The sequence below is a fragment of the Myxine glutinosa genome, chromosome 1 (assembly GCF_964187855.1).
Source record: "Myxine glutinosa chromosome 1, kmMyxGlut1.1, whole genome shotgun sequence".
In the NCBI taxonomy this organism is placed as follows: Eukaryota; Metazoa; Chordata; class Myxini; order Myxiniformes; family Myxinidae; genus Myxine; species Myxine glutinosa.
The window spans coordinates 36,626,412-36,633,298 of NC_136261.1; the positions used below are offsets into that span (position 1 = coordinate 36,626,412).

The 6,887-nt window shown below is 47.5% G+C and overlaps 1 pseudogene; it reads right to left on the reverse strand.

Moving 5' to 3' along the window:
• Positions 1–3,417: 3,417 nt before the first annotated feature.
• LOC137419152 (protein FAM200C-like) lies at positions 3,418–5,490 on the reverse strand (annotated as a pseudogene).
• Between the last annotated feature and the right edge of the window lie 1,397 nt (positions 5,491–6,887).

The following is a 6,887-nucleotide window of genomic DNA, read 5'->3' on the forward strand; positions in this document are numbered from 1 at the left end:
TGGTTCGGCTCGGGGACGAGCCTGGCGAAGGAGGGGGGCAGTGCTGCGGTTTTGAGAGTGCACATATAACATCATTAAAGGCTAAAGGGTTGCCCCCCATAGTTAGTCCACGAGCAACACGTAGGACACCCTGAGTATTAGTTATGTCATAGTATGTGTAAGACTAGGCCATTTTCCTTCGTAATATCTGCGTTGTGTAAAGAAATAAGATTAGGCCCCCTTTCATTTTGCCTCCACCCTCCAAATCTACCTTGTTGGGCAGAATCCATCCCACACCCCATTTTGGCTGTTGCACAGTGAATTAGGGTGCTCACTAGTCAAGTGACACGAGGTAGGCCCGAAAGGAAGGTGGGGGTGGCGTCGAGGGTGGAGTGGTGGAGACAGCAACGGTAAGAGCCACCAGCCAACCAGGGCTCTGAAGGCATGGCGTGACAGGGCATGGTAAGGGGCGTCTGGTAAGTTCCAGAGGGTTCACGGGGCGTGCCTATATAAGCCCACGTGCAAAGCCCTTGAACAGGACTTGAGGGGGGCGAGCGCGTTGAGAGGACTCGCAGAACTGGTTGGAATTGTTAAAGGACTCGCAGGGGGACTTTGATGCGATAAGGACAGGACTGGCACGATTGGCGCGTATCGAGATAACTTGTGCATGAGGACTTGAAGGAATTGAAGAGCGCATTGTTAGCGCCTATTCGCTTATTACATACGCAGCCGCCAGTGTAACCGCCAGAGCCCAGCCTACCGTTCGCCCCGTAATTATCGATTGTGCGCCAAACGACACGCGGAGAGCTCCTGCCTTGCCGTCTCTTACCATCTGCTTCGTGGTGCGAGTTGGGGACCGGAGAAAGAGCTGCCCGGATGCCATCCCTGGACATGCTGATCTGTTCATCTGCAAACCCCGTGTGAGTGTCTGAGTGTGAACGGGCCCGTTTGTCTTGGGAATAAGTATAAGACTGCCTAAGGACTGCACTGTCTTCTTCTTCTGATCATTGTACATCATGTAAATAAATCTTGTTATCCCTTTTCTTCCAATTCGACCGATTCTGTGATTTCTCCATTGGGTAAGCGTGGCACGAATAAGAACCACTTGGATCGGGGTCTAGTCATTGTTAACGGGTCGGGTCACGGGTTCGCTACCGCTCGGCGTATCCACCAACACCCGTGATCCGTGCGGGGCTTATTTCCTTGCTTCCTGGGCGGCGCTGGTACTTAGGTAATAGCGACTTGGTCCGACAACCCTACTCAGCGCTGTCCAGAAGTGACGTCATAAGTCCCGGGTCCCGTCGGCCAGTCAGAGACAAGGGGACTAATCCCCCCTTGATAAGGGGAGAAGGCCGGCGGCGAGATCCGCAACAATATATATACATATATACTTGCAAAAGTACCCAGCGTTGCCGGGTAACAATGAGTCGCTTCCTGACAGGAATATGATATACGCAATCTGGGTCCATCATCTGGAGGGAATTTTAAAAACAGATCGCAGGTACAGTGGAGTGGTGGTGTATCGAGGAAAAATGATTCTCGGGGTGAGATGTCAAATTGTCGCCCCTCGTAACTGCCCATAATTCTGAATGGTGTGTGTGTGTGTGTGTGTGCCTGTGTGTGTGTCCCCGTGTGCATGTGTGCCCCCATGTGAGTGTGGGTGTCCCCGTGTGTGTGTGTGTGTCCCAGTGAGTGTGTGTCCCTGCGTGTGTGTGTGTGTGTGTGTGTGTGTGTGTGTGTCCGTGTGTGTGTGTGTGTGTGTGTGTGTGTGTGTGTGTGTGTGTGTGTGTGTGTGTGTGTGTGTCCGTGTGTGTGTTTGCATATTGGGTCAATTCATTTGTTCACCAATCAAAAGGTAGAAGCAGATTTTTTTTTTTGAGATGTAAAGCTCAAAGATCAAAGCTGTATAAAATCATCAATTTTCATTTTTTTTAATTTACCAATTTCATTATTTTGAGCATATGGAAAAGAAGAAGAAGAAGAAGAAGAAGTCTAATTACAAACGGACGCCGACGGGCTTTGCATTTTCAGATGCTTTCTCGTTTAGCAGTTGCAACTGGTCCTACCCCCACCACCTCCAAACCTCCTCACCCCACTCCACCCCTTTATTGCATTTCCGCAAATGGTTAAAAACCACAATGCGATAAACTCCACAAACTCTTAATCCGAACCGATCTTCAAAATTCCAACTTCAGAATTGACTCCAACAGCAACAGCAGTCCCAACTACTAAAATAGTGTTCTTTGCTAAAAACGTTTCATTAAAAAAATGCGTCTCCAAGCAGTTCCCATGGAAGTAAGGATTAAGTTAGAATCGATTTATGAAGTTAACTTAAAAAAAACTAACCCCAGAATGAGAATCACAGCCTCGCTTAAATAAATGCAAATATACACTTAGTTATAAAATCGGAGACATGGTAAATTTTGTCAGATTTCACTTCAGATTTGGAATTTATTTAGGTTACAGCATCTAATCCTCATATCAAAATCCAGATTTTGATGATATGCTTCAATTATGTAATGATAATTATTATCGATCGTGTTTCCAAGGCAAGGCATGTTTGAGTCGGCCGAAACAAAATGGCGGCTTAAGAACCCAGTGAGGTGCAGTGGGATGACCAAGATGGCGGGCTACCATATTGATAAGCCACAACATCGGGTTTCCGGATTCACGGCAGGTTCGTATGGAGTTAATTTCAATATCATAATTTTATTGAGGAATTTTTGAAACCTCCTACCTACCTTAGAACATCCACTGGGACCCCAAAACGTTCCACAGGAGGTTTGGCGGAGCGAGCCCCAAAACTGAGGGAATAGTTTGGGGACGGACGGACACTCCTATTTTATAATATACTGAGCATCAAAATAAACTTATCAATTTCATCTTTTGAAATGTGCAGCTTTACAAAGACGTTTCTTCATTTGTAATGGCTGATTATGTAACGGGAACTTCACTTCAATCACCTGGTTGATCAACAATGGCATGCTTGAGTGGTTCTGTATAAGGATCTTTCCCTTTACATCAGGGGTTCTTAACCTTTCTAGTGTCGCGCCCCCTTTAGCAATTGTTGCTCGTCTCCACGCCCCCCTCCACCTACATCTGACGAAACCGCTTGTTGGGGAGAGCGCGAGAGGGGTTTCCCCTCTCGTCTGGGGGATCCCCCCCAGGAAATTTTTGAATTCTAGGTGCTCTGTGGTGCATTCTGAGGGGTTTGTTCGTTGATATTGAAGCCAGCCAGGGCTGGGCCCTGGGCCCTGGCTATTGACGTAGATTCTGTTAACAGCCAGGGCCCTAAGCATGGCAGCCAGGGCCGGGCCCTGGCGGGCCCTGGCTTATTTCAAACACTGGATCTGGTACCCCTGAACAGATAATGATCTTTCAAAATAACAAAGGAGAGATTACAAACCTCGTTTTATTGCATCAAAACACAAACAAGCTCAAGGCACGGATCGATGAAAGGAAAGGGTAACTACACAAAACACGTTTGTTGAAATGTCACGTCAAAGGATGCAAAATCAATGAAACAACAATTTAGTCACTAAAGAAGCAATGCCAAAAATCTCACTAAATTTTAGTGAGATGGTTGGCACTGCTTCTTAGCTATCAGATCCGGAATTCGTGGTCGCGTGCCAGAGAGAGCACAGCGCAGATCTCCTTCAACGTTCAGCTTGCTTCTGTATTTGGTCTTGACAGCGACCAGCGCGGAGAATGCAGCCTCGCAGAGAACGTGGATCCGAACATCGTCAGAATCCGAACAGCTTGAAGCGAGATCAGAGGATAAACAGGAAGATACTTGACCCAGAATGTCTCCAGGTCCAGAATTTCAAAGTCATCCTCAGCTGAGGAGTTGAACTTCAGCTCCAGAAACTTCTCCTGGACCTCGTCCGAAACATCAGCTACGTCGCATTGGAATGGGTTTCTGATGAATTTCCAGGTCTTTCGCTTTTCGTCCAAGTCAGGAAAGTAGCGGATGAAATCCGCTTTGAGTTCAGTCAGATGATCGATGATTTGGTTCTTTAACTTTGAATCGAGAAGGCCGTCCGGAACGGCAGAGTCCAAGTTTGGGAAACAAGCTATGTTTCCGGCCTCCATTCGGCATTTCCAGAGGTCGAGTTTAGCCATGAAGGCTCGAATGGCGTCGTATTGCGTGATAATGTTTATGTGCTTCCCTTGCAGTTTTTGGTTGATACCGTTGAGTGCTTCGAAGATGTCTATGAGGTAAGCTAGAGACAGTTGACATTCTCGGGACTGGAACATTTTGTAGAGATCCGCCTTCCGCTGCACGTCTAGGAATGTTGCGACTTCTTCCCTCAGCTCGTAGACTCGCCCCAACATGTTTCCCTTCGAAAGCCAACGCACGTTTGTGTGGAAAAGCAAGGCTTGATGATCGCAGTCCAAGTCCTTGCACAGCTGTTTGAACAGGCGACTGTTTAAGGCTCCACCTTTGATAAAGTTGACTACCTTGATAGCCAGGTTCAGGAAATCCCTCATTTCAGCGGGCAGGGTCTTAGATGCTAAGGACTCACGATGGATAACGCAGTGTGTACCAATAGCAGAGGGACTCTTTTGTTTCACCTTCGTAACGAAACCCGAACGCGAGCCAAGCATGGCCGGAGCTCCGTCTGTGCAAACACCTACCAACGCGTCCCATGAAAGTCGATTTTCTTCGAAGAACTTCGATACCACTTCAAAGACATCCGCTGCTGTCGTGTAAGTTTCCAGGGGATGACAAAATAGCATTTCCTCCTTCACGCTGTCGCCTAATATGAAACGAGCATACATGAGCAGCTGAGAACACTGAGCCACGTCTGTCGTTTCGTCGCATTGGATGGCAAAGACAGGCGAGGCCCTTATCTGGTCAGCCACTTGTTCTTTGATGTCCTGAGACATTTCATCGATCCGTCCCTTGATGGTATCGTTCGACAGGGAGATAGCCGAGAGTTTGTTCGCACTATCCTTCCCCAGGATGAGCTCTGCCGCTCGCAGTAGACTCGGTTTAATGAGAGTCTCTCCAATTGTATGGCTCTTCTTGTTCTTTGCTACTAGCAGGGCAATCTCGTAGGACGCCTCAACGATCTTTGACGTCTGTTGCCGAAATGTCCCACTGCTGTCCAACTTAGCTCGCTTCAAGGCTTCCCTTTTCGCCACAAAGAATGCCTGTGATTTGTCTGCTAGTTCAGGATGGGTTGTCCTCAAGTGGCGTTCCAAACGTGTTGGCCGCATGGCATCATTGCTCAGAGTCTTGTAACATATAACGCACTGAGGAACCTCTGCGTCACCCTTTTGAAGTGCCACAAATCCGAACTTGATGTACTCGTCTTGGTATTTCCTCTTTTTCGCACTCATTGCCATTGACTTCGATTCCAGTTAATAATCTGTCGGAAGAAAAAAAGAAGTGTTAGTTGAGACTGAAACAAACTAGGAATTATATAAGGCGCTATCTTTTCGGTTAATTAATTATTTTCAGTAGGGGGATTATAATTGCCGTTTGGGGTTATTTAGACGTTTATACTGCCGTCCCGCGCCCCCTCTGAAAATTGCTCACGCCCCCTTTGGGGGGCGCGCCCCACAGGTTAAGAACCGCTGCTTTACATAATGACCCTCATAATGAAATCCTTCAGTTCTCGTGGTTAGACATTCATTTACTGCTGTCTATATTCATTTACTCTTGTGGCTTCTGACAGGGAAAACAACAAGAAAATTCAGATGCCATGCCTGACATCTGAACAACGTTTAAGGGCAATTGGGATGCTTGAGGCTGGTGTAAGCCAGCGAACAATTGTCCAACGGCTTGGTTGCTCACAGCCTGCAATTTCCAACCTGGCCAGGCATTACGGTGCAACTGGAACTGTGAATGATGGTCCATGAATAGGAAGACCATGGGTAACCACCCCAAACCAAGACCGCTGGGTTGTGCTGCAGCATCTTCCTGATCGTCTTCCAACAAGTCACTTGACTTACAAATTCATTGCCCCCCACCCCCTTTACCTCTTGGTCCCGTGACAGTCAAACAGCCCCTTTCTGCCATTACCCCACCGGTTGGGGTCTCCACACACCAGGCTCCGTGGCCTCCTGCCTCGTCGCAGCTACACGGGTCGCCGGGAGTCTTCCACCCCAAGGCGCCCAACATACCCCACCACCGACGGGCTCCAATTTCCAGTCACCACTGGCTGTCAGGGGTAATTGCCGCACAGGGGGGTTGCAGTCATCGCTCCTCAGAGCTCGATCCATACCTGCGGACACGCACACCTTCCCCACCCACAAAATCCCCAAAACACATTTCCTCCCCCGCTGCCATTCAATTTTCCAACACATTTCCAACAAAAGGTGTCACCAAAAAGATGTTTCCAACAGTTGCTGCCATGGCCTGCTATCATGTGAACCCCCCATTCACATTTAAATCACATTACATCTCAAAACACAATAATCATCACTCATCCATAATCTCCACCCTCACGACCACACAAAAACACATCACCTTCAGACCATGGGCCAAGACTCCAAAATCCACTTTTCCATAGTCCCCACTTGGGGGCTACTGGATATTTGCAAGAGCAATAGATATTAGGTCATTAATTACTATTTTTAATGTTCCCATCACTAAAAACTGAGCATTTTTGAGAAATTTGCATGTAAAAATATACACTTCCCCAGCCAGAATCTAGCATGATGATGTCATACTGAATGCCTTAACAGACCAATCACAGATGCTGTATCTGCAAGTGTCACAGAATTGGCCAATCACAGCCCTTGACGCATGCAGCTGAGCTACCTGGGCATAGCAATGGCATGTTGCATGCACATTATTACTGGTGCAAGAGAAAAGATTACTTTGTTTTCGGAAGTTAGTTGGCAAAAATTCATCACAAGTGTTCATCAGTGGAAATCTACAAATACCAGAGAAGCTG